Here is a 15,511-nt window from a genome sequence, read left to right as displayed (position 1 = left end):
AAATCAAGAATTGGATGCTTACCTAACTGAGCCACCCAGGTGCCCCTCTATCTTTAGGTACTTTTGGCCCTTAAGCCTTCCAAAGATGATTTTGAGAGATTCAAATAAAGAAGGCCACTGGAAGATGTAGAATAGAAATACACCTGAGAAACAGGACTGTGTGTAGAAGGTGATACCAATTTGGGAGTAAGAACGATGGGGGCTGAGAAAATTACCTTGCTGATTAGAAGAAAAGAGTGACCAAATGTATCATTTCCTTCTACTTCCAACTGGAAGAAACCTAATCTAGGACAAACACTCTCCCAACCACTATTTCCAGTTAGCAAAATTTTAAGCTTATTTACTATTATTCAAAAAAATGATCTTTGAGCTTCCAAAGGAAGGAAATGGGAACCAGGGGGGCAAGGTCAGTAACCAATGAGGATATTTTTCTCTAATAGTACCCAGCACATTTGGGCCATAGGCTTTCTTTTTTCCCTTAATGTTTGTTTGTTTGTTTTTAAGAGAGAGTAAGAGCGAGAGCAGGGGAAGAGGCAGAGAGAGAGGGAGAGAGAGAGAGAGGGAGGGAGAGAGAGAGAACCCCAAGCAGGCTCCAAGCTATCAGCAAAGGCCTGATGTGGGGCTAGATCTCATGAACTGATCATGACCTGAGCTGAAATCAAGAGTTGGTCACTTAGCCAAATGAGCCACGCAAGCGCCCCTGGCCCCAAGTCCTGATGAATGTGGTTTGTCTAGTGGCCAACAGCAGAGAAATGAAAGGCAGAACAATGTAGCACACGACTGGGTGGGCCTCTCCCACTCCTGCCTGACATCCAAACCCTGTCAAGGCAAGAGATAGTTCCCAGAACAAAACTGTCAGGAAGAGAGCCTGCATTCTTATTTCTTCCAGATTATCGTCTTCCAGATTCCAGACGTCCCAGCCCAGTCAAGCCACTCTACCTGTTTTTAGAATAGAAGAGCAGTCAGAAGATATGAATATTTTCCAAAAACAACTTCACAGAGTAAAATAGAGGAGGATACGCTTGGCTTAATCATTTTGTAACTGATGACAGAGAGAAATTTTCTCTCTTCCATATTTTACATACCATGACAGGGACAGCTTGGTGTTCAGGCAGGGAAGCAGAGGTCACAAGGATGGAGGAGTTAGGGTGAGATGAGAGGTTACATGAAGCCAGGGCATTGAGCATGAAGGAGAAAGTAAGAATCGGGGAGTTATTGGAGTCATAGATGAACATTTAAAGATTGAATCTTAGGATTTCTTATGTCGTCCAATAAAAAACATCTTAACTACTCATCCCACTTCTGAACCGGAAAGCGATAGGTATGAGTATATGGTCTCGGGGAGAGTCCTATGAACCCCTTGTCTGGAGAAGGAAACTGTCAGAGAACCCGCAGGCATTGGTTGGGTTGGGTGAGAAATTTAGCAGGTATGTGCTCCAGAAGGTGCTGGAAAATAGTGAGGGAACGATAGGAAGTTACAAAGGACAATGCAGGAAGGGACCCTAAGTCATTGGTATTATCGAGAAGCATTTCTCAGGACGGCTCTGCACCTTTTTTTGTTCCATGAGGCAGATACCCAACGGTAGGGGAAATCTTACTATGGAGCACAGAAAAATAGATAGCAAATACCTTTTCCACATAACCATCGATCCAGAGAAAACTAGACTTTAAATTAGTGATTGATTCTTAAACATTACTAAAATTCAGACACAAGAATAGTTTTCATTACTTTCTTAACCTTTGTCTTTTCATTAAATACTTTGCATTTTTCACAGAAAGAAAATAACACGGCTTGAGGTTCTTCATTTTTCATAAAGCAAAATTTCTGTAATTATTCATAAAGTCAAGCTAATTGGTCTAGAAAGTTCAATTTTTCCCTGTCTTTAGGTTGAACCCTTTGTTCATGCCTCTTATTCATGTGTCAGGAATGGGGATTACATTTTTTTTCTTTCCTTTTTTTTTTTTTTTTGGAACCAATTTTAATCAATTGATAGCAGTTAGAAACAAAGAGTGCCATGATTGATTACCAATGCGTGTAGAAAATGGGAGGAAGTATATTTTTCCTGCCTTGCAGTTTATTCTTATTTGTAAATTTTTAATCAAGAATGATTATTATAGTATTATATTAAGAAATAAACAAATTTAGTAAAATGTTAAGATTAATAAATTGTTAAGTGGATAGAGAAATGCTCATTATATTGTCCATGACTTAAAATAACCATGATTTTTTGTATATTTGTAATACTTTATGAGAAAATATTTTAAAAATAATAATCAAGGATATCAGTTCCAGTAATTTAATTTCAGATGTAAATTGAATATTTTATTCTTTTTTTTTTTTTCAACGTTTATTTATTTTTGGGACAGAGAGAGACAGAGCATGAACGGGGGAGGAGCAGAGAGAGAGGGAGACACAGAATCGGAAACTGGCTCCAGGCTCTGAGCCATCAGCCCAGAGCCCGACGCGGGGCTCGAACTCACGGACCGCGAGATCGTGACCTGGCTGAAGTCGGACGCTTAACCGACTGCGCCACCCAGGCACCCCCAGTATTTTATTCTTATTTGAAAAATGTTAATTTATTTACTTTGAGAGAGAGAGAGAGCAAGCAGGGAAGGGGCAGAGAGAGGGAGAAAGGGAGAATCCCAGGCAGGCTCCATGCTGCCCGCTCAAAGCCCATTGCGGGGCTCAAATCCACGAACAATATCATGACCTGATCCTAAACCAAGAGCTTAACTGACTGAGCTACCCAGGTGCCCTTAAATTCAGTATTTTAAATTGCTGTTTTTCTCTTTCACTATTTTTTTGTTTTGTTTTGTTTTACTTAAAATTTTCCACCCAGGAAGAAAAGTTATCACTGTCTGTAAAGAATACTTACTTTCAACTAAATTCTCTGACCCCTAACTTGTTACCTTCTCCCCCATTCAGTCTTTTTTTTTTTCCTTTTTTTTTCCTTTACTTTTTTTCTGGAAAGATACATGCTGATATCTTGATTAACATAGGGTTTGGTGAAGAATTTAAGGTACAGATCCATTGATTTCAGGCCCTGTAAAAAAATAGTTTCCCAGGTGCCCACCATGGCCACCCCGCAGTGCTAAAAATAGAATCCTGGAGGAACAGAAAAAATAGTTTCTTCTAGATTTTGAGTCTTTAGTGACCTACCCCTGGGAAGAGACAAAACAGTGCTCTTGGCAGTTACTATAGACATTTCCAGTTCAGGTTGCCCCAGGCAAAAGTAGCATTTCTGGGGGGAAAAAAAGTGTCCTGTAAAAAGGGGTCTTAAAATTGGAGGGAAAAATAAAACAAAGATAAAAGAAACTGGAGAAACGTTACTTGTAAACCAGCACTGCTCAGAATGTATCATTCGATAGATTGAACTCTGCCTTTAACGGATATTACCTTTAGTTTTTCAGCCTCCGGTGAGACGCTTTGATTGCAGAGATCCTGTAAATGTGCAGGACCGTGCACATTTACTGGATCCCCAGCAGATGGGCAATTGAGTGGGCTCAGCCTTCTCTCAGGATGCTCTGTGCGGGAGTGGGTTCCTCTCACAGAGCCTGTTCGATGTCTGAGAATTCGTCAGTTGTTACTTTAATATTGTCTGGTTGATGCTGTCTTTATTTTACAATCTCTTCTTTATTGATCACCTTGGCATTCCTGAAGAAAAAGAATTGATAATAGAATTGGAAGAGAAAGATACTTTTAAACAGTCAAAAAGAAAACATTTTAAATAGTCAAATATAGAATAGTGAAATAAAATAATCAAAAAATACATATGCAATCAAGAACTTCAGCCCACAACTCAGAATTAACCCCAGACATACTGTATTCCTAAATGTAAAACCCCAAACTATAAAGCCTCTAGGAGAAAACACAGGAAGAAATACTTGTGACCTTGTCTTAGGCTAAGATTTCTTGGCTACAACATCAAAAGCATGATCCAGGGGCGCCTGGGTGGCGCAGTCGGTTAGATTCTGTGTCTCCCTCTCTCTCTCTGCCCCTCGCCCGTTCATGCTCTGTCTCTCTCTGTCCCAAAAATAAATAAATGTTGAAAAAAAATTAAAAAAAAAAAAGCATGATCCATAAACACAAAAAATGACTAAATCTGACTTTGTCAAAATTAAGAACATCTCTTCTTTGAAATACACTGGGAGAAAATATTTGCAAATTGTGCATCCAATAAAGGACTTGTATCCAAAATGTTTAAAAACACTCAAAACTCAAGGATAAGATAAAAACAATGCAATTAAAAATGGGCAAAATGTTTCAACAAAGAAGATATATAAGTAGCAAATAGGCACATGAAAGATGTTCAACATCATTTGTCATGAGAGCAGTGTACATTAAAACCACAATAATATATCATTGGGCACCCATCAGAATGAATAAAGTTAAGAAGCCTCCCATACCTAGTGTTAGTGAGAATGTGGATGAACCAAAGCTCTCACGCTCTGCTGCTGGCAATGCAAAATGGTACAGCCACTTGGGAAAACAACTTGGCGGCTTCTCAAAAAGTTAAGCATACAAGGGGAGCCTGGGTAGCTCAGTCGGTTAAGCGTCCAACTTCGGCTCGGGTCATGATCTCATGGCTTGTGAGTTTGAGCCCCATGTTGGGCTCTGCTCTGACAGCTCAGACCCTGGAGCCTGCTTCGGATCCTGTGCCTCCTCTCTCTCTGTGCCACCCCTGCTCAACTCTGTCTCTCTCTTGTCTCAAAAATAAATAAACATTAAAAAAAAGTTTTTTTAAAAACGTTAAACATACAGATGCTGTATTCCGCAGCCATGCCACTCCTAGCTTTTTACCAAAGAGAAATGAATGCATATACTCATACAGTGACTTGTATGTGAGTGCTTGTCCTAACCCTGAAGTGGAAACAGTCCAGAGGTTCATCAACAGGTGAATGGATGAACAAATTGTGGTATATGCATATACTGGAATAGTAGCAATAAAAAAGAAGGGATTGATGATACATGTGACAGCATGGACAGATCTCAAAATAATTATGCTAAGTGAAAGAAGCTAGAGGAAAAAAAGGGTGTATACTGTATGATTCCATTTATATCAAATTAGAAGTCACACTACTCTGGAGTGAACAAAAACAGAATTAGTGGTTGCCTGGGACAGGAGATTGTGGAATGGGAGCAGGGAGGAGTTCTAAAGGATCAGGAAGAAGCTTGATGGGCTGCTGGATATATTTATTATCTTAATTATGGTGATGTTGTTACTGTTGTATACGCATCAAAATTGATAAAACTGTACATGTTAAGTAAATTCGGGTTATTCTATGTCAATTATACCTGAGTAAAGATGTTAAAAAGAAAGAAAGGGAAAGGAAGGAAAGCGGAGGGATAAGAAGGACAAAGGAAAATTAAGGACAAGAGGAAGGAGGGTGGAATTCAGGAAAGACCTGGACTGAGAGCCGGAGGCCTGGGCTGAGATCTTGGATCTCTGACTTATTTGCTATGTACCTGTGAGTAAATTGCATTCTTCGAGCCTCACTTTCCTCTTCTATAAAATGAGGCCAATAATATCCATGTCATGTGTAGATGATGTATATAAAATATTTGGCAATATGCAAGGTGTTCAATAAATATCATGCATTATTATGAATCTTATTGATAATATTTATCAAGCAGATGCAGCAATTTGGGGCATTTCATATCCACTCTGGGAGGAAATGTCCCTTGGGATGGGAGGGCGGTTAAGGTGGGTGTGGGGAGGAGAGAAGAGGTGTCCATCCCTGGAGAAGTCCATCATTGGCTGTGGGGCGGAAAGTAAACCCTGAAACTTGTCAGACCACTCACCACGTGGGAAATGCACAGCAGCTGCCCTCCCGTTTGGGGGCTACAGGTCCCAGCATGCAATGCTCCAATTTCATGGGGGCCACAGAGCACTGCTTGTAGAGACTTGCAGTTTCCGTGGGCTACCCCCAGTAGAGGAACTGCAGCAGGAACGGGCAATAAATTCTTAATGCATTGCACACATTATGCATCATGTCATTTTTCAATGAAAGGCATACTGCGTGTTTTCCCTGGAAGCTAAGATACATCTATGCTGACCAAAAGGTGGCCACCTATCGCTTGGCTAATCTAAAAAGCTCTTAACTAGCATAAAAATGTTGATAAAGAAAGCGTTTGTTTAGAAACATGCCTACTGTTCTGTAAAAATTGTAGTTTCTCTTTCTACTAAGCACCTACTCCGTGGATAGCCCAGAGTGTGGAAGTAAATGCAAAGCACTAAGCCATTTAAAATCTAAATCAGACTTTAATAAGGGAATGTCATGTTTCATTTAAGAGCCTCTCTTCACCTCCTTTTCTTGTGCTGTCAAGTGAAAGAAAAGCGAGCTTTATAATTACATGGCTGCCTCAGCTTCAGATTACATGTGAGGTCTCACGTTCTTTTTCCACACCTTTCTCAATCCCTATCCGACCTCCTCCCTTCTCTCCCACCCGCCCCTCTCCTAGCCAGGCTTTCTTCTGCACACTTCCTTCCCTCCTAAGGGGCCGACAGAATGATGGAGCTCTGTTGACTAAGCTGCTGAATGGTGGTGGCCCTTATTAGTTTAGGGGTGACGAGCAAAAAAATAGAATAGAATAAAAATACAAATTAAAATAAAATAAAGTAAAATAAAATAAAAAAGATTGTGAAACGTGTCTCACAGTGGACCATCATACTAGCCTCGCTGGGTAGAAAATTAGGTGATTCGTGTTTCCACTGCTCATCGGAGCGTGAAATCAGATGGAACTTAACTTTGACAGATGTTTACCCCTTTCCATTTGGAGCTCCAACCCCTGAGGTCGGTTCTCAAGGTTGGGCTTTGGGTTCAGCACCGTATATTAGGATCCTCAACCCTCGTTAAGTACTTGGCAAAGGTATTAGCAGCTGTAACAACGGGCCCCCATCCAAATATATTTTACGGTTGCCTCTTATCCCCCCCTAATCACAAGTAACTGCCTCGTTGGTCACAGAATAGGAATATTAAGCCCATGAAGCTAGTGCTGAATATTGGAAACCATCACGCTGTTCCCAAGCAAGTGGTCTTGTAATGAAGGTACCGTGTAAGATTACAGTGTAAAATGAAGCTATGTTATCTTAATTCTATTTCTTGCAGTGATATACTTGGGGTTATTTTGTCTGGGTCACCTTCATGACAAAACGGTCAGACTTGATTATAGGCTTGATCGAAATTTAGTGGCAGGCCATAGCGGGAGAGATGTGTCACAGATCCTTTACAGTGACTGGTAAGGACTGAAGAAGTTATGGATAATTCCTTTGTGATAGTAGGTCGTGCATCATTGAATAGGTGATAATATTTTTACTTATACTGCAGGCAAAATATTATTTAGACAATGTATAAAAGTAGCTATTGTTGTTGACTCCATCACTAGAAGCCTGTGGAGAGAATGAACCTAATGGGACAGTCTCAGATTTGGAAGGCATCAGGGAGTTGTGTATTCTCTCCCTGACACCTGAATCCTTCCACGGAGCCCCAAGCTTTCGTTTGAACATATTCGGTGAGAGGGAACTCACTACCTCAGTGTCACTGGATAGTTCTGGAAGACAGTTTGTCTTTCTTTTAGCCAAAAGCAGGCTAAGCAGGGTTTGAACCGCTTGATTAAACTCTGCATTCAGGAGGCTCCGAGAATAAATTGAATCCTTCTTCTGCCTGAGAGCCCTCAAGTTTTTTGGACAGCTCTCATATCTCCACTAAATCTTTAATTCCTCCAGGGAACGTTCCTCACTTCCTTCAGTAGTGTCTTACTAAATTTCCCTTCGGGTCTTGCACAACTCCTTGCACGTAGTAGGCCCTCAGGGGATGTCTGACTTGACAAAATTCTCACACTGCTTTGTCCTGAATCCCACTGAGACGTGCCTGATGACTGTATTCCATTCAGATTCTACCATATATAACTTGGACATAGCAGTGATTCCTGGGATGTTTTGGCATCAAAACATCTATATATGGTTGACTTTAAGCCTCCCGTTTCCCCCTGGATCCTCCCTCAGGTGGATGTTGTTTTCTCTTTTCAATTCTCACCAAATGCCCAGAGAAGACTGTTTAGGAGAAAAAAGGTGTCTGTGTGAACCAATCTGAAATGAAATGTCTAGGAAGAAAGCTCGAGTTTTAAGGAAAATAGAAGTTCTTCTATTCTCCCTAGTTGATGAGAAAATCTAAAAATCTTAGTTGTAGGAAAACTCATTTTAATTAAGTAATTTGTATCATTAGACAGTTCATTGCTGTTTCTTTGGGGAGATGTCACATATATTGAATGTGAAGTTTTGTATTTTTAGCTTTTGGTTGCATATTTGACAGCAGATAAAGATGTAAAATAATATGCTTATGCCTGAGCATGTTGTAAGCATTAGAATTAGTAGGTGGGCTAAACTGTGTTCCCCCCAAATTCGTATGTTGAAGCCCTAAGCTCTAGTATCTCAGAACGTGACTACTGTTTTTGGAGCCAGGGTCTTCAAAGAACTAATGAAGTTAAAATGAAGACATCAGGGTAGTTTCTAAACCAGTATGACTGGTGTCCTTATAGGCAGAGGAATTAGGACACAGCCACAGGTAGGGAAGACCCACCCCATGAGGACATGGGGAGAAGAGGGCCATGTATGAGTCAAGGGGAGGACCCTCAGAAGAAACCCAACCTGCCAGTGCCTTGATCTTGGACTTTCAGCCTCCAGAGCTATGAGAGAATGTGTTTCCCTTGTTTACCTACCCAGTCTGTGGTATTTTGTCATAGCAGCCTGAGCAAATACTGTGACGAAATGCTTCCAGTGTAAATTCTGAAACACGAAGTCAAACTAAGAAGATAGAATACTTAAGACCTTGTAGGATACTGCTAAAGATAATAATGGGTGATAATATTGGGTCTATTAATCTTGTTCATCAGAATTTGTTCACCTAAATTTATTTTTCTGAAATAAAACCAATCTTGTCCTTGAACAGTTTTGAAAGGAAAATTTACAAAATGTGGTGATTTTTTGTTTTGTTTTTTTGTTTTGTTTTGGTTTTTGAGAGACAGAGAGAGCATAAACAGCAGAGGGGCAAAGGGTGAGGGAGAGAGAGAATTTAAGCAGGCTGAACACCCAGTGCAGAGCCCAGCGTGGGACCTGATCTCAAAAACAGTGAGATCATGACCTGAGCTGAAGTCAAGAGGTAGATGCCTAACCGACCGAGCCACCCAAGCACCCCTAAACTATAGGTTTTAAAGCATTATTCTTTGCTTTAACTAAATTAATAGAATTTGAAACATGTTGGTGTTGTTCTTGCTGACTGAAGGATGCATTGCCTACTATACCTGTGTATTTCTCACAGCTTAGCCATGTACCTCAAAGCTAAGTTAGCATTTTGTCAAAGGACTCATATGCCAAAGCTTCTGATTTCATCCTAACATCTTTCTTATTGGCGCATGGGCTGCCATCATGTCTGGTTTTTAGCCATCATAATGGTCTTAACCTTTGGAGGAAACTTTTCGTATTTGTCTAGTCAAATGGTACACTGTGAGAATTGGGGTCCTGACTTAAGTAGGTACCCAGCAAGTTATTGGCAAACAAGAAACAGAATTTTGATTTTGTCTGTGATTTTTACTGATCAAATCATGAGTTGTAGCCAATACTTTAATAAAATAAATTAGAATAGAATTGGATTGACTGGATCAGAGTGCATTAACATAGTAAGGTTAAGTGTTGTGTGAAGTTTTGTTTCCATTATATTCATTAATTCGACGTGTATTTATTGAGCACCTACTACATACCAGGCACTGTTTTAGGTGCTTGGGATATATCAGTAGACAAAGATCCCCTCATGGTGTTTACTCTGTAGGAGGGGAAGATGGTGAGTAACTGATGAACATAGTAAGTAAGTTATGTGGCATGGTATAAGGTGAAAGTGTACAACAAAAAGTAAGCATGGCAGAAAGTACAGGGTATTAGAAGTTAACCAAAGTGGGGCACAGTTGTAGTGTTAAGTCAGGGCAATCCTTACTGAGCCACAGTGAAGCAGAGGCTTACAGCAGATGAGGAAGCTGGCCCTGTGCATTTCTGCAGGAAGAGTGTTCCAGGCAGTGGGAATAGTAAATGCAAAGGTGCAAAGACAGGAGTTCCTAGAGTGTTTGTGGAATGGCAAGGGGCCATGTGTCTAGAGAAGAATGAGTGGAGAAGTGATAATGTCCAAGAAGTAAGTGTGGACCAGATCATGTGACACTTGTAGGCCATTGTAAGGATTCTGGCCATCATGCTGAGTGAAGTTGGGAACCACTCAGGATTCTGGGCAGAGGACTGCCATGTGTATGGACTATGACAGAAGTAAGTCTGGGTCTTTGAAGAAAAGCCTAGAAGAGACTGATAGGTCATGAAAGTGTAAAACTCCCATGAGATGGACTTTCTGTTTTCGGTGTGTTGGAATGAAATAAAAAGTTCCGTAAATGGTCTCTTGAATTTCACAATTGATTTACCAAACCTCAGTGAAAATAAGAATCGCTTGGAGCTTTTTAAAGATCGTGTTTCCCAGCCTCATTTCAGACCCACTACAGTAATACGTATATTTCTTTCTTTCTTTTTTTAATATTTATTTATTTATTTTGAGAGAGAGAGAGAGAGAGAGAGAGAGAGAGAGAGCATGAACAGGGAAGGGGCAGAGAGAAAAGGAGCCAGAGAATCCCAAGCAGACTCCACACTGTCAGCATGGAGCCTGATGCTGGGCTTGAACTCACAAACCGTGAGATCATGACCTGAACCAAAATCAAGAGTCTGACGCTCAACCAACTGAACCATCCAGGCGCCCTGAGAGTAACATGTGGATTTTCAACAAGCAGCTCAGGAGATTCTTTTAAGGATCAACAATGTTTGCAAATCACTGACTTTTTGGAAGATCTGAGTTCAAGTCCTGCTACTTCCTAGAAATGAGGCATGGTGAAGTCATGTGACTTGGAGGCACAAAGCCCACCTGGCAGGGTTGCTTTGGGGTGTTCATGAGCAATCTGCAAGACATAGTAAACACTCAGGAAAATGTTCAGGAAAGGGTAACTATGTGAGTCCTGAACATCTGCTGAAGTGCGACCTTCAGACTGGGAATAACTGGTAAAGGATTCGCAAGGGAGTGATTTGTAAGAAAATGAGTTCTGCTGTGAATGGTTAGTCGCACCGAACGTCTGCAGCGCTGTTTGCTAACTGTTCTCAGAGAGTCCTGCCGGCCTGCTGAAATCCGTAGGCCCAGGTCCCCTTTGATCTGGCTAATTATAGTGAAGCATGAAAAAAATGTTAATTGCTTGACTCTTGGCTCCCATTTTCCTGAGCATCATGCTTCTGTGCCCTGGCTCACCCTGGGCCAGCCTCTTGTCAAGCTTCCGAACACATAGTTGATGCCTCTTCAGAAACTCCATGACCACACGAAGAGCAAGTTTCCAGCCTGTACTCCATGGAGTGAATGAAAGACAGCAGGAGACAATGAATCTGGTTTTCCTCTTGTTTTTGTGTTTTTGTGAAATTGCCACAAATAGCATTTGTGGTACTGTGGGAGAGAATTCCATAGACAGAGTCTCTGGGAAGCCAAAATGTATTTTGTAGGAAAACCGTTAATAATTTGTCACTGGGTAAGAAAATGGGGCTATTTTGGGCCCAGAATCTAATTTACTTTAATGCACAGACTTTCTAAAAATTGAATTTTAATTGAACTAAGTTGAAGGAAAAAGTACATTCTGTGATGGACAGGAAAAGTTCTGGGCTGTTCAAAGGAAGACAATTTCAAATATTGTAATCGAACAGAGTAATAGCGTGAGATAGGAGAAAGGCTAACATTAGAGGCTGTGCTGTAGTGAAAGGTATATTCACCTAAAAGATATTGAAAGTTAAAAATTTTCTGAAAGTGATATTGCTGAGTGAAAAGAATCTTGGGCTGGGAACTAGGAGACCATCAACCTACTGTCAACAGCATTGATAACACCCCCAGTAGTAACAGTCAGCATTTACCGTGCCCTTACTATGTGCTGAGCCTCGTGAGAAGCACTTTACCTTTAGCTCTTGTCTGTGAGGTAAGAACACAAGTTCTATAACTGTCTCATTATACACATTAGGGATGGATGCTTAGAGAGAGTAAGGAGTTTAACCATAATCAGTGTTATCCAACGTGTTATCCAACAACATGGCAGATCTGGATGCTCATCCATTCTGTGTGAGTAACAGTTTATACTCAGAGCTTTGCACTCTATTGCCACAGATCATAACTTTGCATGGTCATAGAGGGGAAGAGATGGAGTTCTGGATCCAGACCTTAAAGACCAGTCCGTGCTTCCTCCTCCTCCTCCTCCTCCTCCTCCTCCTCCTCCTCCTTCTCCTTCTTCTCCTCCTTCTCCTTCGTCCTCCACCTCCTCCTCCCCCTCCTCTTCTTCTTTTTCCTCTTCTTCTTCTTCTTCTTCTTCAAGTTCATTTATTTATTTTGAGAGAGCGGGAGAGAGAGCGTGCATGTGCTCACGAGTGGGGGAGGGGCAGAGAGAGAATCCCAAGCAGGGGCTCAAACTCACAAACCATGAGATCATCACCTGAGCTGAAATTGGACGCTTAACTGATTGAGTCACCCAGGTACCCCGACCATGCTCTTTTCAAATACAAGATGGAGGAGGAAAGAACATGCCTCTAGCTCAATAGTTCTCAAAGTGGGTCCTCAAACCGGAGTCTCAGTGTCATGGGAATGCGTTAGAAGTGTACATACTCATGCCCTACCCCAGGCCTACTGAAAAACCAACTCTAGGGGTAGGGCCAACCAATCTGTGTTTTCCCAGGCTCTGCAGGTGGTTCTGATGCTCCCTGAAGTTTGAGCACCACTGGTCTTGGGGATACAATCCAGTCTTCTTGTCCAAGTTGAGTTTAAAAATGCATATTTAATGTTATACCAGATATGGAGCTTGGTTTTGGTCACCATATTTAATTCAATTTGAAATTTCAGATAATATTAAGAGATCTGTGGAATTTTTAGTTATCAAAAAGAGTAAGAGTAAATTTCAAAAGGTTTGAGGACAATCCTTGTACAATTTATGGTCCTTATTAAGGAATTTGTAATTTGATTGAGGAATCAGTATCTCCATTAATCCATCATTGGGTGCCTGATGAGTGCATACAGGGAATGAACGTATTAATGGGCAGTGGTAGGAAGAAATCAGTTGAGTTCTGAAAACAGCCCTGAAAAATATAAAGGACTTTTATTTAGGAAGGGAGATAGTAGCGAAGTTGAGGAAATCACTGAACCAGGTCCTGAAGGGTCAAGGCAGACAGAAACTGGCCTCTCTAAAGGGAGCCATTTGTAAAGAGAGAGAGTTTGGAAAGGAAGAGTGGACCAGTTTGTACTTTGCAGGCAAGTCTGTTAGAATCTTGAACAAGCAGCACATTAGAAGCGTTCTCAAGTAAGAATGCCTTGTCAGACCTGTGGGGGGGGGGGGGGGGGGGGGCATCAGTCAGGCTCTTTTTAGCTGCAAGTGACAGAAACCCAATCCAAACTGGCCAGATCAAAAACGGAGGATTTATTGGCTCATGTCACTGACATTCAAGGATAACCCAAAGACAGCAAGGTCATTACTTATGGGTCCCCTCCTTGCCATTCTCCGTGTCAGCTCCTTTCTCAGGGACGGACCTTTCTTGGGAATAAGTTGGTAGCCAGAAGCTTCGGGCCTACACCGAATCCCTAGAAACCCAGGAAATGTCCTAGAATTGAGCTTTGGGTTCAGATAAGCTAGACCAGGTCCATGGCCCTTCTGGAAGGAAGGAAGATAAAGCCACGGACTGCTGTATCTCATGGACGGTACACAGCAGGGCAGGTATTGGAAAGGGGAGGGGGGTGCCTGCGTCCTGGGCAGCAGGTCTGTCCTCTGCAGGGATACTGAAGGAAGGTTCGAGGAAGGAAGGTCAGCCAGGGGGCTGCTGCCATGATTCAGGGACAGACTGATGAACGCTGGGCTTGGAATGGTTTCTTCAAAAACCTCTTGAAGAGGACAAACTTTGACCGTCATTGGAAAGAAACAGTCACCATGACTTTAACAGTGCAATAAAAGAAAAACACCTCGTTGCCATGCCTGGAGTATAGGAGAGAGTAGTGGCCGGTGCTGTTCTGAGCCGTAGCGGAGTTAAGCAGTTTGGAGAAATGGCAAAGCCTCAGGATCTCACGCCGGGAGGTTTGTGCCACTGTCGCTGGGAAATTCAAGAGGCACCGCCTGTGCCTGGCCTGAGATGTAAACTGCGGACGTTTGCTCCTGTATCCTTCATCCTTAAATTCTTAGCCCAGAGCACTGGCAGTGTTTCCGTGCCCTTTTGTTTCCTTCCTTAAACTAGGTATTTGGGGGCTTGTTTATCCCTTTGTCATGCAGCCCTAAGCTTTGAGAGCTGGGCTATGTTTTGCATTTCCTAACCACACTCCAATTACTCAGACTTTGAGTCTCTGCCGATTTTCTCTCCTTAACTTTAACTTTTGAAATAAATAATTTCAGGAGCCGAAGTGGCTAATATGACTCTCTAGAATTGCAAAGTCCCTGATAGTCCCTGTTCTGTAGGTGGATGTAAAATGTGCAAAATGTTGGAAGCGCTTGAACAAATGGGACGTGACTAACTCTCCGTAGCCAGGTTCAGCTCAGCCCTTCACCATTATCTTAATGGAGCTGTGGACCAGGAGACAAAATTTTCAGTTGGTTCTTGAGGGCATTGGATAATTCTGCCCTGAGGACAGTCACTGAACCTTTGTAGGTCTACTTAGGACCCAGACCACTTACTTGCCTTTAGTGAGGTTGTTGGGAAGAATTACCAAAGTACAGAATAGAACACTGGAAAAGAAAGTGGTACTAAAATAAAGTGATACCAAAGAGTAGAGTAAAACACTGGAAAAATAAAGTGATACTATAATGTTAAATATACCGTAGGGAACCAAAATTTAGAGCGAATGTTCAGTGGTTTTTTTAGTCTCCTAACTGAGAGGCACTCTAGCTGGGGTTGATTTATCACGGTTCACTGCGGAAGCTCCAATTGTAAGCTCAGAAGAGCGAAGCTTTGCAAGTATGTACTGGCACTAAAAGCAGACAGTGTCTTCATTAGAGTATTCATCGCAGTAGAAGTGGGAATTAAACTTGGCAACATGACAGAGAAGCTGACATCAGTTATTAAATTGAAAAGATTGCCACTCAAATCAAATCAGATAATGCTATTACCGTCATCTCCGGCACTCTTAATGCTGTAAAGAGAGTGGAGAAAATAAACCCTAAGTTAAACAGCTGTGTGCTCCTTCCCCGGTCTTTGGGATTACTGTCAAAATACCAGAAGATTAAATACGAAATCAAAGCAGGAAGGCTTATGAGTGATTGACTCCTATACAAATATTAAAAATTCATTAGTCACGAGCTAATTTTCCCCATGGCTGTAAACAGTAAAAGAAGAAGAAGAAGGAGAGGAGGAGAAGAAGGAGAAGAAGGAGAAGAAGGAGAGGGAGAAGGAGAAGGAGAAGGAGAAGGAGAAGGAGAAGGAGAAGGAGAAGGAGA

At 41.7% G+C, this 15,511-nt stretch overlaps 1 protein-coding gene and 1 long non-coding RNA gene across 3 annotated transcripts in view; one reads left to right on the top strand and one right to left on the bottom strand.

Moving 5' to 3' along the window:
- The window catches only part of LHFPL6 (LHFPL tetraspan subfamily member 6), a 251,789-nt gene that overhangs the window by 87,087 nt on the left and 149,191 nt on the right, over nt 1-15,511 (top strand). The gene's annotated exons all lie outside the window — the stretch shown is intronic.
- The window catches only part of LOC121012883 (uncharacterized), a 12,592-nt gene continuing 7,175 nt past the window's right edge, over nt 10,095-15,511 (bottom strand). The window contains exons 2-3 of the long non-coding RNA XR_005782376.1: nt 15,246-15,257; nt 10,095-10,105 (exon numbers count right to left, since the gene is read on the bottom strand). This is a non-coding gene — a long non-coding RNA (uncharacterized LOC121012883). The remainder of the gene's footprint in view (nt 10,106-15,245; nt 15,258-15,511) is intronic.

The sequence above is a fragment of the Herpailurus yagouaroundi genome, unplaced genomic scaffold (genome assembly GCF_014898765.1).
Source record: "Herpailurus yagouaroundi ecotype Mexico unplaced genomic scaffold, PumYag 197, whole genome shotgun sequence".
Classification (NCBI taxonomy): domain Eukaryota; kingdom Metazoa; phylum Chordata; class Mammalia; order Carnivora; family Felidae; genus Herpailurus; species Herpailurus yagouaroundi.
This window is presented reverse-complemented; position numbering and strand designations above follow the sequence as displayed.